Raw genomic sequence first — 12,170 nt, 5'->3', positions numbered from 1 at the left:
GCAGTGCAGCTCTGTTGGGCCTGGGCCTGGCCCTGACTCTGCCCATCCGAGCTGGACGAGCTCTGTGGATGCCTCTGCACCCCTCCATACTGCCCTCTACAATGTGTCCGGGGTTATTCACATCTCCTGTGCTCAAGGAGTCCCCATAGAGAGCGAGAGAGAGAGAGCACGAGCGAGAGAGAGAGAGCGCGAGCGAGCGAGAGAGAGAGAGAGAGAGAGAGAAAGATTTGCATTGACTGAAGCAGTCTCTTGCATTCATAACACACAACGCAATGTCACACTGACCAGTCTCACAATGTCACGCTGACCAGTGTTGGGAGGGTCTACGAGGGATTGTGGCTAAGGCCAAGGCAGGCAGTGTGCAGGCCCTTCCAAGGGGATGATGAGCTTAAAGTGCTCTGAATGGAGAGGACTCCAGAGCAACTCTCATCTCAGTGAACAAATAATAAAGAGGCCTGGTGACCACTGCCCCCACAGTCAGACAATTATAGCTCTCAATATGGCCGCCGCTCAGCTCAGTGGCAGCGCTGCTGTGAATGGTGTAATATCACAAACCCAGAGGATCCCTCCGCCATTCATAACCAAATAAGTGAGCTTAAGCCCTGAAATGGTTCGCTGAGGTGTCCTATCTCAAGTCTTTATTTGGCTAGGGAGGCACTCAATTCTGCTGCCTTTTGAGAGTATCAATTGATGGCCGTGCTTTTCAATCTGCCATTGATTTCCCAACCCTGCCGCCAGACTAGAGGAGACTCAAATCAAATTGGGAATGGACTGGTTTGTTGTTGCTTTCAATTCCATTGCCAAGAGAGTCATAATCCTTTATTGAATGTGTAGAGTATACGTGTGTGCCCTGGATATGTGTGTGTGTCAGGCTGCAGATGTGTGTCTGTGTGTGTGTGTGTGTTTGTGATTGTGTGTGATGTGTGTGTTTGGTGTGCGTGTGTTTTTGTGTGGTGTGTGTGTTTCCCAGAGTTTGTACTTTGGGGTATGCATGGAATCTGAGCAGCATGCAGTGAGGTCTGTTTGATTGACAGACCTGGTCAAAAAATGAGGATGAAAACACAAAATTCCACAGTGAGTGTGCAGGAATGAGAGAGAGAGACAGAGAGAGAGAGAGAAATATTTGCATGTGTGTGTGTGTGTGTGAAATCTGTACCCTGCTTCTTTGCCAAAGTTTTTTTTAAACAATGACCAAAAAAAACAGCCAAAATCTGGTCAAAATCACACTGAAGACAAAAAAAAAATCCAACTGCTCTTCACTTAACTACAGTAAGCATCTAATGTGAGCAGCACAGCCCACAGGCCTTCACTCCCCCACCAAACACAACACAGATGCGCGCGCACACACACACACACACACACACACACACAAGACAGTGTGTCAAGGTCAATCTGACGCCAAAGCCCTTGTCTTAAATAGCAATCTGCAAATCATAGGCAGTCTTAAAGTAAACACATTTTATTGTTTCATCCATGTCTGATGTCTCACTTGAATAAACAAAAAAGAACATTAGCACTTTTCACATTAATAGCTTCACTAGCTCCTTCCATGGAATTCTGGGTGAAAAAAAAAAAAAACTGTCCAAAAAAGTCAGAGTTGAAACAGTCCAACAGAGCACATCCAATCAGAAGTGAGCACGTGGCACAGGGAGAAAGTGCTTCATCATCATGCCTGTTGCCTGCGCACTGTTCCACCGAAGCTACTGTAGTAACCGAAGGTACTGTAGTAACCGAAGGTACTGTAGTAACCGAACTCCCACCTCCGTGGAGAGGAGAGGGCTGTGGCTATCGGGACGGCAGCTGTCAGAGTGGGCCTCTCTCTCTCTCGGAGGACATTCTTGAGCCGTGCAGGGGAACGAGTCTGGGACAGATCAATGGCCTCTCTGTCAGGTGCTCCCCTGGGCCGCCTGCACTAGCACAATGGACGCTCTGTTCCTGCCAGAATCCAGTCCTCCTCACTACGTCTGAATCTCTCTCTCTCTCTCTCTCTCTGTCTCTCTCTCTCTCCCTCATCACGTAATGGGAGGTGGGGTGGGGACAGGAGGGGGGGTGGGTGAGTAAGGTCCATCCCTTGCTCTCTCGCTCTCCTTCAGTCCAGCGCTCACCACATGCCCCGGTGCTGGGGGCGGGTTGTTAGCGAATGTGGCCCATTGGATAGATGCTGCATCGCTGGGGGCCTAACAGCATCAGAAGGCACCATCTGATGGAGTAATTTTAGCTACACCGCTACGGCCTGCGTCGTACCCGTAGGTCAGGGGTGGGGTGCTCTGTTTGTGTGTGTGTGTGTGTGTGTGTCCTAGTTTAGCCCACAGAGATATAATGAAAGTGAAAAGGGAGGCCAAGGTAGGACAGCTGCTCTGCACAGACTTGATGACATCATCATCTGTTAACTTCAAGTAGGTTACTCACACACACAATAACAAGGGGAGAGAGAGAGAGAAAGAAAGACCACACCCTACCACCTGGGAACCTTTGCTACTGTCTGGCTCCTTGTGTTTTGTTTCAAACAGCCACAAGGTTAAAGCCATTAGCCAAATGGTGTGCGATCACAAACGTCCACCTTGACTTTGCCAGCACCTTCTCCACTTGAGGAAGAAGTGGACATGTTTTCACAAGCTCACATAGCTCACGCTGAGGAGAGCCAGACCTCCCCATCCCGGAGATGGTTTTGTGGTTTTTCGACCCCATTATGCCGGAGCGCGTGTTTTCACAGGCCTTTAACAATGAGGAATGGGGAATGCTGGGAAAAAAACGGCGTAAGGAATTCCTGTGTCCATTAGGGTGTGGGGCCGTTTGGACGGGAGGGAAATGATCGCGCGCGTCTGCTCGCCGCTCCTTCGCTGACAGAGGGTCATGGGGTTCAAGGGTCATGGCTGTCTGACGTACCACAACCTTCGCTGACCACTCCACCCCTCCGGTCGCTCATTCCTGGGCTGCTGCAGGCCCTGCTTGATCACAGCTGAGGCAGATTCCAGCCGACCGCCTCCGGTACAATTCTAATGGAAGCCGCAGAACATCCCATCGAGCCATCACTGTGCTCAACTGCACTCACACACCGGGGCCTGCTATGATGTTTCACATTAAATTGCTGTGGCTAAACTCTGGGAGGAACAGTACACACACACACACAGAGAGAGAGAGAGAGAGAGAGAGAGAGAGAGAGAGAGAGAGAGAGAGAGAGAGAGAGAGAGAGATTCTCTGTGCCACTGCCAAAATGGAAAAGGTAACCATCACATGCAAAAGAGACATTTTGTTTGCATCAACAGGTGGCCAGTGTCAGCACTCCCATCTCTATTAAATGCACAGAGAGGGAGAGAGAGAGAGAGAGAGAGAGACCATGAGTGAACTACGGTAGTGGCTTGGTCTTGAATCAGGAGAACAGAAAACAGCATGGACAACTGAAATGGGGAGCTTCATTTTTTCTCACTGACCCTGAAACACACTCTTAAACACACAAACACACTCCTACACACACACACACACACACACGAACATGCCAATACAGACAGGAAAGGGAAGAGCCCTTGTCAAGGTCTGGAATGCCTGTATTGTGCCTCTCCCTCCTGGTTCCCTCCTGTGTGCACTGGTGCTGTGCCCAGTCCAAACCCACTCTGATCCTTCACGTTCTAATCCTGGATAAATCCCCCGCATTCTGTTTCAAGTTTCAGAGGCGATTTTACCAAAGTAGCAGCAGTCAAGACCATTCCCTCGGCACCCTCGCAAACCCTGTGGTGATCCTTGTAGTTAGCCTCTTCTTTTTTGCTGCTCGCTGTGAAAACTGGCGAAGCCTTGAAGGCAAATTCCCACTGGTATAATTTTTCACCCAACCTCAGTACATGGAGAGCGGAGCACACCATTCTTAAGCGCTTGCTGGAACATGAATGTCTGATGTTCATGAGCATATACACCAAATTACCCCAGCTGGCTGAGTGCAATGCAATTATGTTCAAAAACACAGCATTTTTTGTGTGACCATCAACTGGTAATGGTTGCAACTATACTATAGCTGATAACCATAGTAAGATGGATCATTGCTGATGCAACACTCAGCCAGCAGAAAAGTCATTTCAGAAGTACAGTATTTGAGAAATGTTACGTGCCTTAGCTGTTTTGATCTGATTTAAGATGCTTTGTCATTTCCAGGTAACTCTCCAGTCATTGTGTCAAATGTTGCGAAACTCACGAAACACAAAAATGTGGAGGATGAGAGAGAAAGAGGGGGAATGCAACAACACATGTGGCCCCAGGTAGGAACACCTGTTCTGACAAGCTCAGACATGCTTTTCAGCAGCACGTCACACTGCAATGTGCTGCTGTCTGTCACACACACGAGAGAGAGAGAGAGAAAGAGAGAGAGAGGAGAGAGAGAGGAGAGAGAGAGCGGGACAGTCATGCACGCCAGCCTCTACGGACATCTACTAGTTTACATATTTACTATGATGCTGCATGTTGTTCTTGTCTAACCAGATTTCTGCTGATGCATAATTGCAGACGTTTCAGTCAGAGAGGGCTGGCACCTTGTCATCCTCTCCTTTGATCCAGAAAACTCATCAGCTGCCAGGAATAGCACCAGCTCTCCTCAACCCATGCTGCCTTTAATCAAAGCCACTTTGTTCCCAAGTATGTACAGACGCCAACGAACCACTGCATACTGCACAGGTGGCGTCATGGCAAGTATGCCAGGTGACATGCAATGGCTTGCTCAAGTGGCCTCTACAGTCTTGTCTGAGGGATGAGCGTCAAACTCAAACAGGTTTGGGGAGGTTTGGCTGTGTGGCTGACTGGCTGGTGAAACTCGGTCTCTGCTCTGCCTCGCTATCGCGATCATTAGCCATGACCCAAGAGAACATGTTTTAGCCTTCCAGCCTCTTTCCACTGCCACTTAGCTGCCATTCATAACAGGCATCTGACTGGAACATGCAGTTTTGTTGTTCAAGTGAGAGAAAAGATGTTTTAAATGACAACACGACCATGCTGGAATGGAGCGACCTAAGGGTGCCATGCGTTATACTAATGCTGCCATCTGTCCAGGAGTCTATATCCAAATCATGCAGGGTCAGATTGACTTCCAGTTACAGAGTGTGGTGTTAAGACACTGAAGCTCTGAATAGTTTCAGTAACCTTTTCATTAACAACCTTTTATTACCACAAAATGCTTTCATCTTGAAGTGAAATTGCAGAATGTAGACCTTTGACTGACAAAGAGTAAAGCAGGAAAAACACAGATTGTTCACAAATTGCTCAAATTATACTACAAGGTAATGAGTCAGTGAGTCCATACTACTACTTGGCATTTCTAATTCAAAAATGCCCTTCATGAGGACACATGAATCCACATGTTTGCATTCAGCCTTACGTGGAAGCAGATAAAACACCATGTCTCAATGGATTAAGTAGCTAATGTTTAACACAGCAGACAATACCTCACTACTGAGGGTCAAAGGAAAAACAAACTCTGTCTAGTTAGTAATTTAATTATACTCACAATAGACACAGTTGCGTAACCTTAATGCTCTAAGCAATCAATTTGTGAATTAGTAGACCTATACAATTGCCTACTATTCATACACAGTATTAGTGCATCTAATCCTACCTCTAATCCTGGATGTCTGAAAGGTTAGAGGTCAGTTTCATGTCATCATCACCCAATCATTGCTCTGGGAGATGTGCTGTAGTCCACTTAAACCCGTCAACACCACTGTGAGCATGCCAATGTGCACGGAGAGCCAAATAATCTCACTTTTTGTGGAAGTGACGAAAGGTTACAAGAAGTCACTGAAATTCTTCAGTTTCAAAATAGCGACAGGCTATCTACTGGGCTCGCAAACAGTCAGCTGACACTTCTCAGGGTCAAGAACCATAAAAGACTGGCACCGTTCTGTGACCTTAAGGCCACCGATGGACATAGATGAAAATCTTACAAACTCTAAATATGATAACCTACTATATTTGCAGTACCCATGTAGATGCTCTCTATTCATTGTCAGGAAATCCCCATTCATTAATGTAATCACTCACCCAGCTTGTCTCACAACTCATCACTCTGGTGACACAGACAACCCGCAACCCGTGAAAGAGACAAGATAGATCGTGCCGTTAAACAAACCACGTATCCTCTGGTTTACGGCCCAAAGGCTGAAAAGAGCGAGGAGATAGCTTCCTATGGCACTGCCCTGGTGTTTTATAGGGTCGTAATGGGCAGAAGGGCCAGTAAATAATAAACACATGAGCTGAGGACATTAACACCATTCCACACGCAGGCCTCTTCAATGACATGCGTGTGCTGACACGCTAGATCACTAACCACCAACTAATGACCACATAATGCTAACGCCAGCTACTCATGCAGTCTAGTGGTGCATGGAACCATGTTCTGTGTGCTGACGGAGGTCCTGCTGTGAACGTGGAGCCATAACAAACCTTTTGCTCTTGAACGTTCTGAAGTGTAGCACAGAGAGAGACAGGAAAGGGATTGTCTGGCGTGACCGGCGTAGGCAGCACACAGATTGTAGTCTGTTTACATCATGTCACAAATGCATTGTAATGCAAATTCACCAAAGGCTTCTCCACCTGCAGGTATTTGATGGGCGGAGCAATTATCTCCAAAACGCATTAAAATTTCATTAATCTTGGGTGATTACCAGACCACACTCCAAGACATGAGTAGCTAATTCCTGTTATGTTAGGTTTCCATGGTAAAACGAACAATGGATTTGGGAGAGCCGGCGGAGTGTCACCGGGGTGTAAGCGAGACAGGCCCTCTGTGCTGTGAGTGATGGCACAATGGCGGTGCGGCTGAGAGGAATTTCCCCCGAGCAACTTTCCCATCCATCACCCATCATCAACTGCACAGGACTGCCCACAGGCCTCCTCAGCAGACCACTATGTGACCTCCTCCTCCTCCTCCTCCTCCAGGCTCTCCACTCTGTCCCCTGACTGTCTGCATCTCCTCTCTTTCGTTTTCACCATTTATTCATGTTTCTCTCATCGTGGAATTAGAGGTTAACCCTTTGATTCTTGGTTGAGCCATTAAAAATAATGAAATACTTCTTAAATAAAATACTAAATTACTTTCTACACAGATGCCACATTGTGGCTAAAGCTGGAGGGAAATGTGTGCAGAATGTTCAAGCTCAGACCAGGATGTGAAATAGAAATTGACCACTCAAAAAGCAGAAGGGAAAAAAAACATTTGAAAGCATAATTACACCTAAGCCTAGGCTTAGCGATTCTGCTTGGACAGACTTTCTAAGGAGTCCCTTGAGGTGGTGATGTTTACCACTAAACCAATAAGTTACTTTTCTTTCTGTCTTGTCAGCATTTCCTTAAAGGGGCATGTGGGTGTTTTCCTAGAAGCTCTTTGAGTCCTGGGTCCTCAACTCTCCTTTTCTGTCAGTGCGGTTCACCAAGGTAAGATCTGAAGAGTAGTGTGGTGCCTTGATGACACAATCCAAAGCTAATTTGGACTCAGAAGGTTACACTACATTAAATGCTTTAAGGTGGAGACCCATTTGCGCCATATAAAATTGCATTATTGGTTTCCTTGGGCCTTGCACTAGAGCAGCAGCCAATCTCTTCCCCAGGCTGCCACACTCCATAAGACTCCCTTTCAGCCAAAACACAAGTGTTTTATGTGTTGTGGTAGCGGCTAGAGAGCCACTGGACATAATATTGCATTTTAAAACCTTGCTGTAAGTAGCCTATGAGTACCATGGCCTCATTCCACTTCAACACTCTATCTGTACAGTCGCATGTTGTTCAGAAATGTATCACCCAATAATGCAAGCAGCAGTGTCTACAAGCAATGGCATCTGCTGACAAGTCTGCTTTCCCTTCCATAAATGCTGTGCCATTTTCACAGATCTGTGTGCATAATCATTCTACTCTTACAAGCCACTCTGTGCTCCAACTGCCCATTTCTTAAAGAAATAGTACTGTTGTTATCCTAGTCATAATGAATATACTGCCATGCCCATTGTTATCCTAGTCTTATCAAATATAATCTCAATTTCAAAAACGACTAGAGTAGTACCACACATGAACTCTGTGGCTTTACTAGGCCTACACCAACCTACAGTAAATGACTTACCACTGCATGACTTTTTGGCAAGTTGTTGCATATTCCAAAGCAGTTGTTTCAATTTCCCTTAATAGGCTATATGGCAAAATATGGTTTAAGCACAAAACTTTATGTGTACATAACACAAAGTTTATGTACACATGCACCTAGACTGAATTAACAGTGAGAGTGCACAGATATAGGCTAGTGAATAAATGGAAACGAGCTTTCAAGAAATGTTATCAACAATTTGTGGCGACAGCTGTTCAGTCACAACAATTATCACACTCAATGACTGGCGTCTGTTCAACATCCATTCAAGGACAACTAACGAGGAGGATTTGTTTCATGTAACTTTGTGATAAAACGTCAACGTCATATAGGCTAATAATAATAAACATTGACGTTGCATAAACCTGTACAACAGGCTTTCGTTGTATGAAATGGCACTTACCGTTTCTGGCAACCTGTGCAGAAGTCCAAAATCAACAGGTAGGCTCACTCCGCAAATATTCGGCACAAACTTAAATGTAAAACAAATATTTAAACTAATGCGATCAGAAGTCTTCGCTCGTGCGACTTGATCGCTAAAGCGTTCACCTTCACCTCAAAAACACCTTGGTTCCACCTCAGACTTAAAAAGGAGCGCTCCCAACTGCACAAAAGTGTACCGAAACGCGATTAAACGTTGATTAAAACTCCTTTTGGAATCACAAGTGCATGCATTTGTCTGTCGCCCGAAATATTTTGTCCCCTTCAGCCTCCAGCCGATCCCATGTGTAGCTAGACAAACTAAATGTTCAACTCATGGTAACGCTAAAGACGCAGCGCTGGAAACCTACCCAGCTCTACCTGGCTCCAGTTCCTGCTTTGAGGCCAACCCTCTTCTGGTTCGGTTTACTCAGGAGAAATGTAGGCAGTTTATGTGAGTTAACACTCTCAGGACATAAACAGCATAACACCCATCAAACGTTTTAACGAGGGCAGCAACTTCGCGGTAAACATAAAAACCATAACGCTGTGTTAAAGTCGTCGAAGTGGCTTTTTTTCTCCGAGAAAGAGAAACCACATCAGCCCTGTGTCTACGTCGTCAAGAAATAAAATAGATCAATAGAACGTTTTATAGTGATGGCACAGGTGGGCCTTTCCACCCAATGAAGACAACATAAAGTTCCTTGCAAATATGATAATCACAATAGCCGAGTCTTTTAAGCTTTGTTGAACTATTTATGTTTACTCGTTTTTCGTCCTGTTTTTTTTTTTTTTTCAGTTTTGGTGTCCACTTGTTTCAGTTGCCTGTTTGCACTTGCAATCTTAGTGGGTCAAGTGTAAATAGATGTGTAACTCTGCTTCAAGCTTCAAACTAAATGAGGGAAATTATGTTTCATCCACAATAAGTAGCCTAACCTATATATTTTAGAAGGCAGCTGACTTACATTCATGAAAATAAACGCTATAGCATCAGTGGCAATATGTACCACAGTAGCAGGCATTTTAGGCCTGGCTCAGCACAAATCATGCTCATATGACCAGTCTATATAAGCACCAAAGTCCTCTGCACTTTTGAATGCTGAAACAGCATCTGGAAAAAAGAAAATGTGGTTTTAATGCTATTTGTTAGGTTATATTTCCTCTTTTTTCTCTCAGATGTATTTTTGACACAACCCTCAGAAGGCCTTCAAAGCCCTATTCTGCAGACTTTCCTTTATCGGTCCTTTCAGCATTAAAAGGAATACATGTCATAATAACGTGTAAAGATTTGCACACAAGAGGACATCTGTGTATCTGTCTGTGCCCCTGTTTGTGTATAACACAATATGGGACCGTTTCCCTAGAGACTACTTTTTAGGTTCCTGTTTGTTAACAATAGAGGATAACTGCCAAGTGTGCAAACAGAGAAGAAGAGACAGCCCACGTGGGTCTGTATCAAAGGGCGTGGCATGCACATTCCCCATACTCCCTATTCACCCTGTTAGCTCTGCCTGGGTAACTGTTAGACCTCTGTGAAAAAGAATAACAATAGCGAAAGTAGCTACAGATGGAATCAGTAGTGTTGTGGCTTTTTGATCTCAGGTGAGATCAAATAAAGAATGGCAAACAGACAATAGTGTTCCAGATGTTGTTTAAAGGCTAGAAATCATGGCACCACCATGCAAATGAGAGAAATAGGTATTCTTAGGTATCACACTTTACTGCCTCCACATAATTTGCATATATCCATGTACTGCAAGGAAAATGTAACTATGCCGTGTTTTGTTCTTTTTCATTCCTCTCTCTCTCTCTCTCTCTCTTTCTTTGTGTGTTTGTGTTTGTGTGTGTGTGCATGTGTTCATGCATTTATGCATGCGAAGAGTCTTCCAGCTCCCCGCAAAACACTGGGTGAGCCCGCATGTGTGCGGCTGCACAGTTTGATCCTCTTAATGTGTGCCATGGATGCCATGTTTCCATGGGAACCACAAATCCACCTCCCACCAGCATGTCAGAGGAGTGGCTGGTTCGAGCGGCCGTGTGTGTGTGTGTGTGTGTGTGTGTGTGTGTGTGTGTGTCACCAGGCGCAAGCAGTGCAGACTCACCAGATGCAGGAGAGTGACACAAATCATCCATCACCATCCATCTCCTTAATAGCGTAATTAAGAGTGGCGAGAGGGCCACACTCTGACAGCTGGTGGGCGCACTAATCATGTGAACACATGCTCCACGGCTGCACAGCTGTTGTTCCGCTGATGTTGAGGTAAGCCTCTGAAGGCTCTCCCTTCTCTTTTCCTCCACTTTACCCCCACTTACTCTCTTTCTCTCCCTCTCTCCTTCTTTCTCTCTCCCTTTCTCCCTCTCTCTCTCTTTCTCTCTCTCTCTCTCACACACACACATACGTAGACGTGTATCTCCTCTCAAAGTTTCATGCGTATGTCCGTGCATGTGGAAACATCGCATTTATAACTCCCACTCTTGCAGTGCAAATTTTCCTGACCACCCACTCTCTCTCTCACGAACTTATGCAGTGCAGTTCAGCTTAGACTGTAGTCTGGACCCATGGCGAAGGAGAGTTGACACAATGAGAACAGCTAAAAGGATGTATGTGTGAAACCCCTTAACCTCGTTTCTCTGCATGCTGGTGCCCTTGCCAGTGCTTCCGATGGTCTTGCGCTGACCGCAGCTGTCTTGCCCGAGGCAGAGAGGAGCAGACTGCGGAGGCAGCCGTGAGAGCACAGGAGTGTGAGACCTGCGCTGCTCGGCGGCTCTCTGTGTGGACAGCGGTCCACTTTATCTCTGCAGGAGTCCCAATTAACCCCCCTATCAGTCAGGACTCTGTGACTACACCTGAGCCTCTATCAGTTTTCTTTTTCTTTTTCTTGTCCTTCTTTCTCTGTGTCAATGTCCATCCCCCCTCTATTCTTTGTATATGTCTTTTGTTAATGTTATTCACGTCTATTTATGTATCTTTACTCAAAACAGACACATGCAATTGTATTTGATATATTGATTTTTTTGCTCACCATATATTTCCCCTGAGGATGTTATATCCACACTGTAAAAACAACATCACTTAGTTTGTAATCTCCTTTCATCTGGCATGCTCTCTCGCTCTCTCGCTCTCTTGCTTTCTTTCTTTCCCTCTTTTTCTCTTTTTTTATCACTCTCCAGTGCCTTCCTCCCTCCCTCCCTGTTGCTCCCATTCTCTCTCTCTCCCACCCCCCCCCCCCCCCTCACACACACACACACTCACACACACATGCCAGAGACTCCTCTTCCTCTCTGCTGCTGCTACATCAAGGAGCGTGGCTCTACTAAAAGCCAGCCGTTTTGGACTCTTTGTTAATTGGTGCGAGCGGTGCGTTGAAGACGGGGGGACATCAGAGCGGCTCTCGCATGCGGCGTCCTCTGCCTCCCCCTCAACTCCCCCCAACTCCAAAGAGGAGGGGCACTGCTGCTACTGCCGCCGCTGCCACAGCAGCACACTCTGCCTGTCTGCCACCGGGCTTAGGAGCGGAGCGGAGAGGAGGACACAATACAGAGAAGAAAAGAGAGAGAGAGAGAGAGAGAGGGAAGAAGCATTTCTCTTTCCCAGAGAGGGAGAGCGAGAGAGGGAAAAGAGCACTGCAAAAGAAAGACG

At 46.1% G+C, this 12,170-nt stretch overlaps 2 protein-coding genes across 5 annotated transcripts in view; one reads left to right on the top strand and one right to left on the bottom strand.

Moving 5' to 3' along the window:
- Positions 1–9,089, bottom strand: part of palm3 (paralemmin 3) — a 31,406-nt gene extending 22,317 nt beyond the window's left edge. For 2 of the 3 annotated variants that reach the window (XM_076294599.1, XM_076294619.1), the window contains exon 1: positions 8,514–8,895. The gene's annotated coding sequence lies outside the window, so the exon portion shown is untranslated. The other variant, XM_076294608.1, reaches the window with a different exon arrangement.
- A 2,898-nt stretch (positions 9,090–11,987) lies between these two features.
- plppr2b (phospholipid phosphatase related 2b) overlaps positions 11,988–12,170 on the top strand; it is a 41,091-nt gene continuing 40,908 nt past the window's right edge. Inside the window, exon 1 of one of the 2 annotated variants that reach the window (XM_076294569.1) lies at positions 11,988–12,170. This exon is cut by the window's right edge and continues 107 nt beyond it. The gene's annotated coding sequence lies outside the window, so the exon portion shown is untranslated. The other variant, XM_076294578.1, reaches the window with a different exon arrangement.

This window comes from Alosa pseudoharengus, unplaced genomic scaffold (genome assembly GCF_046254945.1).
Source record: "Alosa pseudoharengus isolate Yale_2024_CS ecotype anadromous, Long Island Sound unplaced genomic scaffold, YU_APseudo_1.1 YU_APseudo_1.1_scf_1, whole genome shotgun sequence".
Lineage (NCBI taxonomy): Eukaryota > Metazoa > Chordata > Actinopteri > Clupeiformes > Clupeidae > Alosa > Alosa pseudoharengus.
The sequence above is the reverse complement of the archived record's forward strand: the minus strand, read 5'-3'. Positions and strand labels throughout refer to the sequence as shown.